The sequence below is a fragment of the Berghia stephanieae genome, chromosome 5 (genome assembly GCF_034508935.2).
Source record: "Berghia stephanieae isolate SIO BIC M18660-M18661 chromosome 5, UCSD_Bste_1.3, whole genome shotgun sequence".
Classification (NCBI taxonomy): domain Eukaryota; kingdom Metazoa; phylum Mollusca; class Gastropoda; order Nudibranchia; family Aeolidiidae; genus Berghia; species Berghia stephanieae.
This window is the reverse complement of record NC_088364.1, coordinates 24,872,428-24,890,818: the sequence shown is the minus strand read 5'-3', so window position 1 is coordinate 24,890,818 and position 18,391 is coordinate 24,872,428. Positions and strand designations below refer to the sequence as shown.

Here is an 18,391-nt window from a genome sequence, read left to right as displayed (position 1 = left end):
ATTATTTTCCGAGGACTCAAATATGCCATGCACCAATCATAGCAAAACTGGAACCCAGGATCTTCCGATAAGAAGACAAGACTAGTGTCATACCACAGGACCACATAGCCGCACTCTAATAATAATAATAATAATAATAATAATAATAATAATAATAATAATAATAATAATAAATGACGAATTGTTTTATGTTCCTAATTACGAGCTCTTTACTCTTTAATCGTGAAGATTTGAATTGGTTCAACAAAGTCAAACAGAAACTTAACATAATGGAGACCAACTCACTGCAAGCAGATCTACGAGAAAAGTTATTTAAATCGTCAGCCAAATGTATTGATATTTCAACATCGTATAAAAAATCTAAAAGCTCAAACCAAAGAAAGAAGTCTGAATATACAAGGAAATCAGCCCCAAAATCAAAATATGACGATCTGAACAACGAGGAACGTGAAGAGGAACTGCAACTGCAAAATGAGTCAAAATGTGAAAGCTGGAATCTCTCAAAGAGTTCTTTTCACTCCCGAACAATGCCGTGATATCGAAAAGAAGATAGATAAAGTTGTCAAATGAGTGAAATGGGAATTTATAAGAAGCACACTGTAGATAGGTTAGTAATTGTCATCTTTGTGTCGTGAATAGATTTTTACATCTCATACTCATTCAGTGAATGATTCACGATGAAAAATAAAATAAATAAATAATATTAATATGCACGAGGCATGTATCTCCACCGAAGTGGATAGTTACGCGATTAGTCCGGGTATGTTCGTCCGGTAGAAGAAACAGAGTCAACACTTGAATTTCAATCAAATATCCATTATCCGTTTCGTAGTAAAAAGAGCTTGTATAATGAAGGCAACCCCGTTTTTATACCCCTTGTGACGTCACAAAACTCATGGGAAGAAACAACACACAACAGTGAATGGAACTCACCATGACACCCAAGGTTACCCAGCATGAGATCAATTCACAACAACAACTTAATAGCCAAACAACAACAAACTGGAACACATTGAAACATAATAAATACGTTCCTACATTTGGTTCAAGATTGTTTTGATGGCTAATGTTATCTATTAAGTAGCCTATTTGAATTAGGGCTGCTTTACAATATAATTTTTTCTTCGAAGTGGTTATTCAGAGTCAACTCTGGATAACTGTAGGCAGTTATTCAGAGTCGACTCTGGATAACTGTAGATGGTTATTCAGAGTCGACCCTGGATAACCATGTGTACAGATAGTTAGAGCCGAGTAGCCTATCGAGTTGAGTTCTCGTGAGATGAGTTTCTTTCAATTTGATACCAGTTTACTACAGTTACTTTGTGACTTTGGCAATTTTAGTGCCAAATTCTTAAAACTTTGCGATTTTTCAACTTCAGTCGCTTATAAATAGGAATCTTTACTCAATTGCAAAACATATTCCATCAACAAAGCAAATTTAAATTAGCCTATAAACAATCATTTCTTAAATCGATCAGCCTAACTTTTTATCTCTCTATTACCAAATGATAGCTACATAATATGGAGATAGAATGGTGGCTGAGAGAGAGAGAGAGAGAGAGAGAGAGAGAGAGAGAGAGAGAGAGAGAGAGAGATGAATTGATTTTTAATTTTAAAAAAAATTGTTTTATAATTAGACATAAATTGTAATGAATTCTATTAACAAATTCAGAACAATCAAACAAAAACAAAACAAAAATTAAAAAGGGAAAAAAAAAAAAGAAACAAAAACTGATAAAATCACCAAATTAATGTACTATCATGCTACAGCTAAAAAGTACACAAATATTTACACCCATTTGCTCCATCCCCTTCCCTTTTGATCATCTTCCCATTCATGGCCACCATGTGTCTTGTGCTACTTTTGACATTTGGCGCCAGTGTGTCTAGACTAACTTCATAAATAAAGGAGTGTCACCAAAATTCATGCAACTGAGCAGAGGTGTCAAAGAATGATAGAAGGCATATTATTGTTTTTTTTCCCTGAACTACCACTGAGCAGAAATTGTTTGACATGACAAAAACAACGGAACATTGATGAAAAAATCCTAAAATCCCAGAAATCCGCGGAAGATTATCATCACTGGTCCCCACTATATTTAAAAAAATATCTCTTTTTTTTTTTTGTTGTTGCAAAATCTCGAAAAATTGCAAATTTTGCGGCCGCAATGCAAATCAGCGATGCTAAAAACTGCCATGGCAGAAGAGACAAGAAAATACCAAAAAGTAAAACGATTTTTTCCCGTCGGGTTAAACAGAGGTGGAAGAGAAGAAAAAACAGAAAAACCGTGTGGTTGGTAACTGGAAGTTCATCACTCATAACTGTCTACAGTTATTCAGAGTAGTGGACTCCCTGACTCTGAATAACTGTAGACAGTTATTCAGAGTCGACTCTGAATAACCGTAGCCTTTTTTTTTTGTATCACACATTCATTCATTCGACTGCAAAATTACGGCAACAGTCACACACATATAATCTTGTTAGAAGTTCACATCTAGAATTACTAGAATCACGAACAGGAGGATGAAAAAGATTGGTTTTTAAATGCCGTTTGAAAACTGATAGACTTTCACATTATCAACATTCTGGTTCTGAATGTAGCCTGCCTAGTGAGGCCAGGCTAGGCTTACGGCATTCAGGCTTGCTTCTGTAACGACAGGCAGTTTAGTGAGCAGCAGCAGTGGCAGTCAAATTGTGACCCAACTCGCCCATAGGAAAGTTGTGACTGGAAATTGCTGTTCGTGTTTTGGGGGGTTCAATTAAAGATGCATAACTTCATTATAAAGAGGAATATCGGAGATATTTTGGTATCATTATTTTCGTCTTTCAATTTCCTTTTAAATGGTGCCAATTAAGTAAAAATCCAATAATAATTAATAACATTATATTAATTGTCAGTTCAAATGATGTAATAGCAATAAACCCAAAGTGGTTCAGCATAATTTTTTAAAGTATTAAAAGCCAGAACTTTCCTTCTAATTAAAATAGGGAATCGTTTCAATTTATTTGAACTTTTTCAATCTACCATTTTATTATATGCAATTAAATTGCCAGAGGTAAAAATAAACTCATTATGTCATTACGCAACATTTTATCTTTTCATTTAAATACTCTCAAACCCTTTTTTATTCTCTATGTATTAAATCAAAGAGGGGAATTATTTGCAATTGTTTCAGTGAGATATTGGGGATAAATCCAGAAGTGATATAGCAAATTGTTTCTCACGTCTAGTCAAGTTTTTAATTATGTAACATTTGCGTCATATTATGTAATAATGTGTTAATTTGAACTGTTTATCTTCCTCTTTATTAATGTAAATGCATTGTCCTCGATAAGACAAACATTTTGGTATACAATATAGGATAACCCCATATTGACTGTTTTAACCATTTTTTATTAACATCACACGATTTCGGTCACAACTTTGCAATGGTAATTTTGGGGTAAAAATTGGTCTGAAATTTCGCAACTCTTGATGGTACGAACTTTTCCTTTTCTTCTTCTTTTCAAAGATTGCTATAATTTGATAAAAATTAAAATATAAAATTAAGCAAAACAAAAAAATGTGAATTAATAAAAGAAACATAATTCTCACCTCAACTAATTTTCATTAATTTGGCTACGCACATAGCATACCTGCCAAAGCTTATGAATTTTTCATAAATTTTACGAATTTTAAACAAATGTCATGGCTAATTACGAATATTGTATGGAAAGTTACAAATTTTAATTCTCAGTAATACTAAAATAATGATAATTATAATAATGATAAGAACTACTACTACTACTACTGATAATACTGATAATGATAATAATAATAATAATAATAATAATAATAATGATGATGATAATAATATTAATAATAATGACTACAATGATCATGATGATGATAATAATAATAACAATAGAGCATTTCTACAGCGCATAAATAAGCATGACGATGTAATGTGGAAGAGATCGTCAAGGTCAAATTGTGGTCTTATACGATTTCAGAAATTACTTAATTTCCTTGTCAAATTACTAAAAATTGACATAGAAATTACTAAATTTGAAGTTTGTTTTCAATTTGGCAGGTCTGACGTAGCTATTTGGCAACCCTTCCATGAACCTAGCCTGGCCTCAATTGGCAGGCTACACTGTTGCAGCTTTTGTACTGAAGATAGACGCAACATTTGTGTGATATGGGATGGTGTTAGTTTATGACTCTCTATCACAATATTTATGTCTTCCTGTGACAAATGTTTTCTAATTGACAAGTAAAATTTTCATAACTGTCAAAATTTCTCAAGTTGTTTGGAAGAAATTCCATACCCATATTAAACTCAGAAAATAGGACTGAGTGTAGTGTTTTCTACCTGGAGTGGGATAGCTGATAGCAGCGCTACTTTCTTGGGTTTTGTGAGTGGTCTTTGATTGGGATGGCTGTTTGTCCTAGTTAGCATGCCTTTAAAGAAGATCTTCAGTTTATGTTTGCCCCTTCCCTCTTTCAATGTTATCAAGTTGCTCTCGAACTGGGGAACCTCCTCTCAGACACATAATGGCATAAGTCCTGGCAACCATTGTACTTTGGACAGGGTTGCACATTTGAGATGAAAGTCGACTTGGAAGAACTCGAACTCACATGATAAGTGGTGTGTCATTTGAAATTATTTATTTAGGAGGATGACTTAATGATAACACTGTTATCTACTATTTCTACTATTATCTACTCCGTCTACTATTTTAAATATTTGTTTTGTTTTATATATACAGGGCTCCACTGCGAAACAAATACTTTTTTGGTGAAGGTTACACATATGGATCTCAACTAGAAAAAAAAGGTCCAGGAAATGAAAGACTTTACTGTAAAGGAGATGTAGATGAAATTCCAACTTGGATACACCTTCTTGTAGTAAAGCCATTGTGTGAAGCAAAGGTCATTCCTGAGGGATTCGTCAATTCAGCTGTCATCAATGACTATAAACCAGGAGGCTGCATTGTGTCTCATATTGACCCTTTACATATTTTTGAAAGGCCGATTGCATCAGTATCATTTTTCAGTGAAAGTGCCCTAAGCTTTGGGTGTCGATTTTCATTCAAACCAATTCGAGTTTCAAAACCAGTCCTCACCTTGCCTTTACCTCGTGGCTGTGTCACTTTGCTCAGGTAAATATATATGTAGCATTAATCAGCTATTTATTTATTGCAGTGTATCAGACTGTTCAATGGATAAAATTAAATACCCAAATTGATAACATTAATAATTTACAAATTGACAATGAATAGACATTCTGTACATAAAGAAATTTAAACGCTTAACATCTAGTCTAAGTATATTATGACATTGAAATTGTGGCTCTCAAACCACTGAATAGATAGCAACCAAATTTTTCAAGACATATCCGTAAGTTGTTTTTTTTTCTTTTTAAAAACAACATATTATCCACAATTCTGCTGGATTATAGTGGGAAGTAGTCCCTCATAACCATGCGGTTTCTATAGTGGACAACTATTGCTTGTTATCCTTTGGATAGGACACTACAGTTAGATTTTTTGGATAGGACACTACAGTCAGATTATTTATTAATAATGGCTCATGTTTGTCTGGTTTATCTCCACTGTCCCTCTATCCAAAGTTGTAAAAATTTGTGTCAACCTCTGGATCAATTTGTTTAAACTGAATATAGATTTTGGACTGTGTTGATGCCATTTAAAAAAAGTTTTTTTCTTTAAGACCTATAAAAAACTACTTTAAAACCTCTGTCATAATTAGAGGTTTTACATTTTTAAATATGTAAACAAGTTACGCACCACAAAGTAAGAGATAAATTCATTGTAATTCCAAAAAATCTTGTGCTGCCACAGTAGTTCCGGTTAGTGATTATGATTATGAGTTCACGTCATACTTGTTTCCCAATAAAAACAATTTGCTTTTACTGTTACAAACTTATAACTAATAGTTTGCATTAAATTTAGAATTTTTTATTTATTGCATATAATCTACATCATGTCGCAATTACCAATATGAAATCTCTAGTTTTAAATAATTTGGAAGTATTGATTATACACTCAATATTGTTAAATTGACAGAGATATCACCAGTGTGTCCAGGATCTAGGACAACTTTGATATGGATATCATCCAAAGTTGTATGGAGCTGGATGAATGTAAACATACATCCGACAAAGGAATGCACGTTTGATAATTTGGATATAAAAAGGCCCATGGGTTCTGGATAGAGGATCATTGTTAATCTTGCAGGTGGTGAAGATACTAGATATTTAGAAGGATGCCATGCCATTTTTTCTTCTTTTTATCATCTGGAAGGTAGAGACTCATTCTGGGGTCAATGCAGAGGTGTTTAAAGACTCGCTAAAGAACCGTTTGCTGCCTTCCCTTGAAGTACCCAGCTGTATTGTATTGAACAAAGCTACCATTCAGTGGCCCATGATTAATTCAAATCTCCAACTTCAGAAACTGACATGATTTCATGGCTTCAATCGAATATTCCATTTGAACGAAATCTTTCAAAATGGATATGGTGAAAATTCATAATTTTAAAACTGTAAATCATCTATGAGTTCCGATCCTTACCAGTTATCATTTTTAGTATCGCTGTAATAAGTGAAACCCTATCCTTTTTAATTGAAGATAAAATGATTCAGAGGTTCATACAAACTTTTTCAGCTGTGCATTGTGAGACAGCTGGGGAAAAAAAAAGAAAAGCATGCGCCACTTATTAAAAATCTGACTATAGTTTATCGCATTATGGTAATAATGATAATCATGCAATTTATGGAGCACTAATCTCTTCCTAAAATGTTCAATGGTACTTTGTAAAAAAGATTCACACATTAAAATACAGCGATAGCGATATTTTCTTATAATATTTCTTCTGTTATAAGACAATTTTCCGTTTGATAGTTTTTCAAGATTAAGATTTACCAAACATTTCCGGTCAAGAAGGTTAACACCTCTTGGCACTGTCTTAGCAGTTTTAGATTATTATCTTTAGATTATTGTAATTGTCTCCTCTCTTCCATAAACAAAGACAAAATAAATCCCTTCATGTAGCCCAGACGGATGCTGCCAGGCTTATTTATGGAAAGAGGAGAAATCAATCTACTTCGGGTTTGCTAAGGAAACTCCGTTGGCTTCCAATAGAGAAACATACAAGATTTGTACTTTTTTTTTTTAAATCACTGCATTTTGATTGTCCTGGATACTTTAACGCAATGCTTAAATTTGATCAATGATGATAATCTTCCGCGGATCCACGGAATTCTGGGGTTTTGGGATTTTCTCAGAAAATTTCCGCTGATTTTTGCTTGTCAATCATTTTCCTCTGATAAAAGCGCATTATTATTAGTTATAGGTGCGTTTAACAAGAAACTTGTTATAACTTCCTTCTAATTAGAAGAAAATAATGAATTAAACTTCTCTCTTTCTCTCTCTCTCTCTCTCTCTCTCTCTCTCTCTCTCTCTCTCTCTCTCTCTCTCTCTCTCTCTCTCTCTCTCACTTTCTCTCTCTTCTATTAAGAATGGATGTATACTTGTAGTAGTAATATGATATAAGAAACTATGATATTTTATGTTTTGATTTTGTTTGAGTTTGACTGATGGACTGATACATTTTCCTCCTTTTTGACAAATTACCATTATCATCACTGATTTTATGTCCCAGCCAGAATCCTGACATCAAAATCAAAATCTGATAATCCCATTCTCGTGAAGCCAAAAATGACTCGCATATTTGGTGAGCATGCATTTGAAAACGAGTTCCTCACTACAAACACCTTGGTATAACGATTGATGACAGGCTCAAGTGGGACAAGCGCTTGAAAATAATTAAACATAAGATGTGCAGACGTACTTATTTTATATCAAAACTTTCTCACTTTATGCACATTATTTTATAAAGCAGTAATCGAAAGTGTCTTGTCATTTTGTATAACAGCTTGGGGAGGCAATTGCTTAGCTGTGGAAAGGAATAAAATAAATTCAAGTAATTAAAAAATCCATTAAGTGCCATACAAATGATGTTGACAATGTAGATCTTTTATATGAGAGATGTTGTATTAGTAAAATACTAAAATATTAAATGACCAGCATCATCCACTAAGACCATTAGTGCCATTAGTTATTATGTCAGGAAGGAGTGGTCGCCCTTTCTCTATTTCAACAAAAACAGAGAGAGACACCGAAGGTCTTTTCTACCGTCCAGTATTTGGCTTTATAACAACAAGCAATAATCATTTTATGTAATTATTTTCACTATTTTACTTCCAAATAATGTAAATATTAATTGATTAATTTTCAATTTAGAGTGGCAATTTTAACTATTTTACAGTGTTGAAATTATTCATATATAAAACGCGGTTTTGGCTGTGAAACCACTCCTTATTTATATGTATATCTTACTGTGTAAATTATAACACTTCTGTACAAAATATTTCCTTTTTGGGATGCAATAAAGTATTATTATTATTGGGGTGGTGGTGACTGGAAATAAGTAATACTTGAAAATATAAGTTAATATTAATACTCATAATAATAGTTTTTATTTCATCCTGTCGGAAATTCTTTGTACAGATGTGTGGTACATATTAAAATTCCAAAATTCCAATAAATATTTGCAACTATATCACAAAGCATTAATTAGAAGAGAATTAATAGTAAGATAAATATAGACAATATATAGACAAATGTTTAGCTTATGAAGAGTCTGTGCCTTAAAGTTATATTTCTATACAGACTTATGATATCTATATTAAATATTATTTCTTTATTAGAGTAAGAGATGACGCCCCACGCTTGCCTCCTGTGATACAGACTGATTCACCATCAAGAAAGAGAACTAAGGAAAAAGGAAATCATGCAGACAAAGTTGAAGTGAACCGATGTAATTATTTTTCCTCAAGTAGTGAAGATGAAGCTGGCAAGAGAGAGGATGGATATGAATCTGGAGATGCCATGAGACCTGTAAAGGTTAATTCAAAAGTAAAAGTAATTTGTTTGTCCGATGGTCTTCCCAGTCACAATAGCTTGCAGAGAAAAGATATTTGATTGCTACAATTTTTGCCAATAACACATTGATGATTATTACTTTCCTTCTTTTTTTTGTACACAATAATGGTTGTCAAGATGTCTTGTGACCCAGAATTTATATGAGCATAGCTGCCAACCGTTCCGTACAAAACGGATTTGTTCCGTATTTGGCTTCCTGAGTCCGTAAGTCCGTATTTTTAGTTCAAAATCCGTATTTTGTCATTTTTGGCTGATTTGTGCTAAACACGGCCTAATGAATTATTATTACTATTATTACTACACAATACTATTATTGTTATTATTATTATTATTATTGGTGTCCAGCTCGAGATGATGAGCAGGGTTTAAATCAACACAGCATATGCTTCATTCCCATGTAGTTCTTTAATTTGAATAATACATCTCTGTGATAAATGATTTTCAACAATTTAAAAAATTCTAGTTGATTATATGACGCCTGTTTTTCACTAAAACATTTCATAATGTATTTGAAATTTGCATAAAATATGCATGTTAGCCTAGAATATACTTTTAGTATTCTCAGATAGAATTGATACTTTCACTATTTGTTACAAAGAGTGTGTTAATTAAAATTAAAATTAACTTAACATCTTTGATTGGAAGGTATTCAATCAGAAAACCAATTACTTATATTGATTAACCCTCTCCTTACCACCTACAGCAAAATCGTCACATTTGTTACGACACAATATACATTTTTTCTTATTAAGATTTATTTTGTACATCACAAACTTTGAAGAATGATCTTTGTTTAATTAATAAGAACATAAAGTTGTTTTGTAGAGAGCTTCTTTAAGTTTAGAATATCAATTTTTTTGCTTGGTAAGCCTGTCATTTTGGGAAAATACTGAAAATCATCGGTAAGGAGAGAGTTAAACATTACAATGATTTATTCCCTTTATTAATTTATGAAATATAAATTCAATCCCTTAAAAAAAATGTTGATCTGATTCTATTTTTTTTTTTCAAGTAAGCTTTTACAACGGTTTAGGTTCAAGAGAAATAAGTATACTCCATTTTTAAGTGTGTTTATGTTGTCAAAGTAAAGAGGTAGGAATTCTTCAATATTTAGAGGTTCAATTTACTACAATTACTATTACATACTACTTAAAGACCATTATGTTGCATGAAAGAAAATGTAGATGAAATCGCCTAATTTTTCGCCAATCTCCTTAATTTTTATCCCAAAACCCCTTCTCAAATGATGTACCAGGTTGGCAGTTAGGCATTTCTAAACATCCTAAGTTATTGCATTTATTTTACCATGGTGCTTGTGTATTGGTCCTTATCAAAGTTAAGGCAGTTGAATTCTTTCTTTATTTTGTCTGTTCTGAAATTTTGATCTCATTGTGGAAATTGTCTTTTCACAACGATTTAAATGTGCTGAGACTATACCTGGTACTTAAGCAACATTTGGACGAGCCTCTGTCATCTCAAACTTGTCAGTGTTAGTGGTAGTAATTAAAAGGCTGACTTTTATATGTTGTGATTCGATGAAAGGGGGGGGGGGGGGCACACGTCGTCGCCTCATCCCGGACCAAATGGGCGTTCCTTATTTTATTTTTGAAAAGTTGGCAGCTATGAGAGAGAGAGAGGGAGAGAGAGAGAGAGAGAGAGAGAGAGAGAGAGAGAGAGAGAGAGAGAGAGAGATGAAACAAGAATTTGCATATAAGTTATAGATCTTATTACTTTGAATGATAATGTAAACCTTTGAAGTTGGGTTTGAGTTTAATTTCTCCAATTACAGTATTTATCTCATTATAACCACATATATAAACCTAGAGAGCAGTAACAACGATGTAGTCCTTCAAACCCATAAGGCCCATGGAACTGGAGTTTATCTCGGTCTCTATAGTGTGAAATGGACAACAGCAATTGCTTGCTACCTTTGGATAGGACGCTAGTCTATCACAAAGTGCTTTCCACCAGATCTAACAGACCCAGGTACCCAATCACTGCTAGTTACACTGGGGGGTGAGGGTCAGAAAAAATATTGATCTCACCTGGGATCGAACTCAGTCCCTTTGTATGTGAAGCAAGCTCTCTACCAACTCAGCTGTCAGGTACCCCCAGTTGCAGAAATGCAACCCGACTTTGGTAAGTCGATGTTTCATTGCTGTTTAACAGGGCTATCGGTGAAAATGTTTAGGTATATGTGTGGTTATTTATAAATAGATAATAGGGGGAATGGTTGAAAATAATCTAGGCATAAAAATTATAAGGTAGTAAATACACAAATTACTCTGGTTTGACTCTGTTTTACCCTTCCTTATGCTGGTAATCACTGAGTCCGGCGTGGTCTAACTGAAATTTGGTGAAGAGTAATACGCAAAAGACCAATTTATCGTATAGAGAGTATTAACAGATGCTACAAAACATTTTATGCCACAAAAAAGGGATGTATGCTATGGCTTCATGTGAGCAGTTGGTAATACTTGTAAGGCCTTTAATTTTTGCTCCCCTTCACCTGCAGTTCCATCTCATGATACTTTATATTCCTGTCCTGGAGTGGGACGTCTTAATGTTACCCAGATCTTTGCTGAGGCCATTCATTTAGATAGAGGCAATTAGATATGAGTACGTTTATGTGTATATGAGTTTTTGTGTTTATTTTATGGGGGATAATATTCATTTTCCTTGTAAGACATATTTGTGTGAATGTGTACTGGAAACCATCCAAGTTCGTCCTTTTTAGTGAGTCTTGATCAACTTGTAGATTGCATTATGCTAGACACATGGGTATATTGCTAATGGATTCTACATAAAACAGTGCACCTCCGTACTTTATCTAAGCAATCTCGGATCCAATGAGAAGTCAAGAAGGGGTTAAGGTCAATCTTACGGCTGTTGAATGAAGAGCCATTGTACATCATTGTGGTGCTTGGAGGGCCAATGTGACAAGGAGGGTAATCCATTCATATTTACCAACTTTGAGTGCTTACAAGATAATATGTCTTGTATGTTAAAGTCAAAAGTGACACCTTGGATTCAACCAAACGCTGGTTCTAATGAATGTTGACCTGTAGTTCTGTTGACTTTGTTGTAAATGAGGTGCGCTGGATATATGGCTTATAATAGGCACCCTTTATCCCATTACTTTATAAATCAAACCTGATATACACTTAATACAGGACAATGTCTAGTAAACTGTGCTCAAAATGCTTTGCTACCAGTTACCAGCCAAAGGCAACATTCAATGTGTAGGACTTACACACTACACACACTATTATAATTTTTTTAAGAACTCAACTTTGCACTGACCTCATCAGACTTGGAACATGGGACTTAAAAGTACAAGTCACCCGACACATTGATTGGCATATCATTAGACCACAAGCTGCACATATGAACTGTGAAACCTTACTATATTGCCCCCCCCCCCCCCCCTCCCATTATTCCGTCTTCCCTACATATCAATTAATAAATAGTTAATAAATAGCATGGATTTTTTATTTATGTTTTATTCTGCCCGATTTGCCCGGATCCCAAACATGATTGTTTATACATTTTCCATGCAAGTTTGAATGGGCATCAGCATTGTAAAGGGGGGGAGTAATGATGAACATGGGATAAAATAGCTTCATAGCATATCGAAATTTAGCTTTAAAAAACCCATGTTCCTCTCAATTACAATAAAAGTAGATTGCAGTGATGAAAATTTTCTGCGGATCTCAGAAATTTTCCGCTGATTTGAAACAAGATGACATTACCTCTCCTGTTGCATATTGTGGGGTAAAACTATCAGTATCAGGGTTTCTGGATGTTTAGATGGACTGAGTTCTATTGCAATAGAAATCATGGGTGGTAGTGGTAGGTAGATCACAGCATGTCATCTGGGGATAGTCACATTTGTCAGATGATTTTTTCTTTCTTTTGAATCCTCTTGGTTAGTTTGTATTTGTTTATTTGTATTATGTATGCATTGATTTTTGTAAACAAGTCTCTTTCATTTCTTGCAAAGATCCAAGAGAGACAGTGATTTTTGTCTCAGACTTGGTCCAGAGGTACATTTCATCTATTTCTGCTCTCTAAGTCTATCGACTTGCCTTTCTTACAACACTAGCCAAACATAATTGCTGATTTTGTTTCTTTTGATTATCAGTTGTTGAATAAAATGTTATATGAACTGACATGGCAATTCATGTTATTATGTTTGCTTGTTCTGCTTTTTGGTGGTAAAGGTAAAGGATGTTGTCAGAGCCCAAAGGAATTTATTGGAAATGAACTATTACTGAACGTGTGTTTTTATTTTCATTTATTCATTCATTTATCATGTACAACATTAACATGATTTTCTTGGAAATCATCTTTTTATATGATATTTCAATGATTTGGAAAACATCCAGTTGTGAACTATTTTTTTTTTTTTTGAGTGCTGGCGTCTATGTGGAACTTTTGGTGGTCTCATAGAAGACACACAGCGAGAAAATGCTGCTGGGTTCTTATTCCAAGTAGTCCCATTTTAAGTACAACACTCGACTTCTTATCTGTAAGCCTCTGTTTCGGTTATCACTATGAACTGCACAAGATTGAGTCCTTGGAGAATGCTTTTTACTCACTTTTTTTCCCCACCATTCTCTGGTGTAAAATGTGTACTTGAACTAACGAGAACGGTGCTGTCTCTGTTGGTAAAATTTTTTTTGTAAACTCGTAGAATGAAGTTGACGTCACTCAGGTCTTTGATATTGCTTTTTGCCATCCACGTTTATGAGTAATTCTCACTTAAATGTATTATCCAGGCTATAAAAGTTCACGGTTACACAGAGTTTTGTGTGCTGGTCCGTTATACTTCCGGATGGCAATGTTGTCATTGTAAGATTCTGAGCCAAGCGGATACTATCTATAGCCTGACACTGACCAAAAAAGGACGTCAAAAGACAAGTCTTTTGGGCACAAAAGAAAACAAATCGTGAGTTGTATTTAATAGGCCAGCCAATGGAATCACTTGTTTCCTTGAGTACTACTAACCATGGGTGAAAGTTTGCCGGCATATGCCGGAATTTCCGGTTTTTTAGTAAATGTAATAATTGCCTTCCGGCATTTTGACTCTTCTGCCGGCTTTATCATTATTGCACCACCGGAACGTTAACTTCTAGGAAATACCAATGCACCGATGTGTAGACTATTTAATATTCTTTCAAAGGTGACAAACGTGTGTCACTTTTCTTTCATACATTTGATCTGTTTACACATCAGCTGATGAGTCACATTTTCAGTTGGTTATTAAACGCTGGTTTTCACTATAACTATAACCTTTCACACCACTTTTGAAGATTTGCATTGAATTATGCATATAAGCTTATTTTATACTTCAAATGGTCTCAGATCTCATTTAAGCTTCTACTTCTTGTTAAATTGAGCTTGTCGGGCAGGGAGGTACATACTGTGTCTTCTATCCCCTTATATCTATTTTCCAACATGCTTTCTGTCTTTGTCTTGGAATGAGATTACTTGGTTTTTTCCTGGCCCTGGTCGGAATCCTGGCTGGGAGGGAAAAAGTCAAGTGCATAGTTATTGTTTTGGGAGATGATCTTTTTTTCCTTGTAAATCATCTCTCTGTTATGCATTGTATTATGTTTAGTTTACATATTATATTATATAATTTGTAAGCATTTGAGTGTGTTCCTCTTAGTCCGGGCCTGTGCTTGTGTCAGGATGAGACTTTTAGGTGATCTCAAACTAAGTACTTTGATAGTGTGCTCTTGGAATCTACATCTGTTTCCTATTTGAACCACTCCCATAGTGGGCAGGGGGTACATGCTGTGTATTCTATCCCCTTATATCTGTTTTCCAACATGCTTTCTGTCTTTGTCTTGGAATGAGATTACTTGGTTTTGCCCTGGCCCTGGCCGGAGTCCTAGCTGGGAGGGAAACAGTCAAATGCTTAGTTATTGTTTTGGGAGATGATATTTCTTTTCCTTGTAAATCATCTCTCTGTTATGCATTGTATTATGTTTAGTTTACATATTATATTATATGATTGGTAAACATTTGAGTGTATTCCTCTTAGTTGGGACCCATGCTTGTGTCTGGATGAGACTTTTAGGTGATCCCAAACTAAGTACTTTGACGGTGTGCTCTTGGAATCTACATCTGTTCCCTATTTGAACCAGTTCCTCTTTGTCTTACCTTTTCTTTTGTTCTTTAATTGTAATTCTAGAACTATTTACTATCCCATTTTCTTCCTTTTTACTGGCGCTGATATGACCTTAATGTGTTGCAAGCGCCGTAAAACCCTTAAAAACAAAATACAAAGACAAAAGTAATACAAGTGCTCAATATAGTAAAAAAAATTTAAAAATGAACATTTCACTGGGGTTTTTTTTTTCAATGTTTTCACAATTGTTTTGTGATTCAATTTTAATCCTTTCACATCGAAACTGTTTCTTTTTATAATATACCACACACTGCGTGGCATTTCCCCCTCTGAGCGGTATTTCAGTGCTAGGTCAACCTGACCCCATTAGTGGGGTCAGCCCATGGGTGGAACAGGTAGCGGTCAGTAGGAATCTGTGATGCCACTGATGGTAATTAATTGTTGCAATATTTCATGGTATTGCTCAGTTGCTAACACAAATATGAAAATTGTTTCTTTCATCATATGCCATGGTTTATAATAATGTATCCTCTTAAGGCTGCTCATAAGAGAGGTGTCAATTTAGTGGTTTTTGAGCTATCAATGAAATTAATTTATTGTAATTTGCATATCAATATTTTAATTCCCAGCGGCAGAAAATGATTGAAACAAGCATCAATATAAAGTAAAAATGATGATCTTGACACATGCCAAGTTTTGTTGTCCGGGCAGTAAAACCTTAAAAGATATGAATTTTTTAGTGTAAATTTCTTATTTGGCATGACTTGGTGAGATCCTTATTTTCTCTCACATAGTATTCCATGCCATGAATTATGTCCAAATATCAGTTTAGGAATAAAATATAAACCATTAGACGAAAATAATATTAATATTATTTTTTAAGCATTTAACTTAAATATTATGAGTTTTGGGCACATTTGAAAGCCAACGTTTTAATGGCTTGATAACTTTTTTTCTATACTTAAATCCCTTACGATTCAAGTCAAAATTATATTTTTTTTATGACCGTTAGGCATTATAGTTTGAAGATGTATACGGTACTGCTTTTGTGTGGTTGTCTCAGGAAATGCCGACTTTATAGTGTCATATAGGTGTCAATGTTTAGGGTATTCTTGCATGTTGTAATATAATGTAAGTTCAAGTTCTCCTTTTGTGCACAAGTGAATGTGTTAACTTTTTATAGACTGAAGCGTCCAGATATATATGGCAGTGATTTCCCAAAAATTAAATGATCTTGCTGTGGTATGCCTGTGGTGTTATACTGATTTGACTCCGGTTGTTATTCAATTGTTTTATCTCTAAATTTGACTGACTGGAGTTCAATGGTATATCAGATGACTTTATAAGACAATGACTAAATGTGTTTTCTTGGAGGAAAGGAGATGATTCTATATAACCTATATGGATAGTGTGTTCGTTTTGAATGTAGTTGGTCAATAAGGAGAAAAAGGTTACTACTTGGAATAAACTATATGCCCTCATCATTTTGAATCCTCTATTGTCCACATACTATGTCCGTCTGTTTGAGCAAATCATTTAATTTAACAGTACCAGTGCTTAGTGTTAGTTGTAATTGATGATTGATACTGCAATATTTGTAGTATGTCCAGTAACCTTGTTGGGTGATTGATTTTTTTCTTGTAAAGAAGTCATAGTTCAGAGGCAGATTGATAGTAAATTGAGATATTGAAATATACACAATATTAGTTTTTAGTCTTTACTGGTCAATAAAATATTATCTTTATGAGTTATTTTACCACATAAAGACATGAATCATATCAGTTTACTGTTATGATCAACACAACTGTTTGAGAGGAACGGAATTGGTAAAAAACAATACACAGAACTTACAAAACCATGAATAAATCAAGAAAATCAACTGCCAATATGATAATATTGCACAGGAACATAGATGCATATATGTTTTTTTGATATTTATCAAAATTCTTGAGATACTGCCGCTGAGTTTTGAATAACAATTTTTTTATTTAAGTGCACCATAATTTACAAGCACTTAAAATTAGATCAACAATTTGTGATATTCAAAGAAAAGTATTAACCACAAGAATGTCAAATCTTCACTGATGTATAGAAAGACAACTGATTTTTCAAATCAAAATAATAAAGTGAAAGAGTCTGTTATTGTTTTCCCGCTATACAGACATATTATAAGACCATAAATATCCATAATTGCCCCCATTGGACACGGCACTGCCTGATACCAGTTGAACTCCAATGACCTCATGCAGGTAACGAGCAGGGAGGGTTATTGGTCCCTTGGGAGTTCCAACTGAAATAGCGCTGATTCCACGCAAGATATGAAGTGAATAGAAAAGTGCCAGAAGACAATAGAGAATAAAAATTTTTCGCGGCGGTGGTGGGGTTCGAACCTGCGACCTTATTGGTACGACAACTCCGCCTGGCAGGTGAGAGCGTGGCTCTACCGTGTGAGCTATCCACGAACACAAAAATATTCGTTTCAAACCCAAAGTCATTACTAGATCCCTCTCTCACCCACTTCTTGAGACCGCCGATTCGTTCGTACACCACCATCGCGAATAATTTTGACCAGCAGTTAAGCTTAATAGCCAATATTCTCAACACAAACATATAACATAGAAACGATTGAGACATTGAGTATGCTCCGGTGTATGGGGTGAATTTTTAATTCAGAAAAGTGAGTGGAGCAGGCACTTATGTTGGTAACAACAAGATATGAAGTGAATAGAAAAGTGCCAGAAGACAATAGAGAATAAAATTTTTTTTTTCCACGCAGTACACATTTCATCATCTATCTCAATTCAGTTTTATGTTGGGGTGGTGGGGATCCTGGTGCTGAAAATTGGATTTACAAAGTTTATTTAAACTAAGCCCTAATACGCTTCAACAGTCGCAACATCACCGGGTGGGGATCCTGACCTCCCATAGCGGGCAGGGAGGTACATACTGTGTCTTCTATCCCCTTATATCTGTTTTCCAACATGCTTTCTGTCTTTTGTCTTGGAATGAGATTACTTGGTTTTGTCCTGGCCCTGGCCGGGGTCCTAGCTGGGAGGGAAACAGTCAAATGCATAGTTATTGTTTTGGGAGATGATATTTTTTTCCTTGTAAATCATCTTTCTGTTATGTATTATTATATTTATTTTGAATTTATAATGTAAGCATTTGAGTGTATTTCTCTTTGTTGGATTTTGTGCTTGTGTCCAGATGAGACTTATAGGTGATCTCAAACTAAGTTCTTTGAT

General features: G+C 34.4%; 1 pseudogene across 1 annotated transcript; it reads left to right on the top strand.

The window, feature by feature from the left end:
• Nucleotides 1–260: 260 nt before the first annotated feature.
• Nucleotides 261–13,179, top strand: LOC144972644 (RNA demethylase ALKBH5-like; annotated as a pseudogene). The gene is made up of 3 exons (XR_013645398.1): nt 261–607; nt 4,754–5,146; nt 8,773–13,179. The product of XR_013645398.1 is annotated as an RNA demethylase ALKBH5-like (transcript).
• Nucleotides 13,180–18,391: the final 5,212 nt, after the last annotated feature.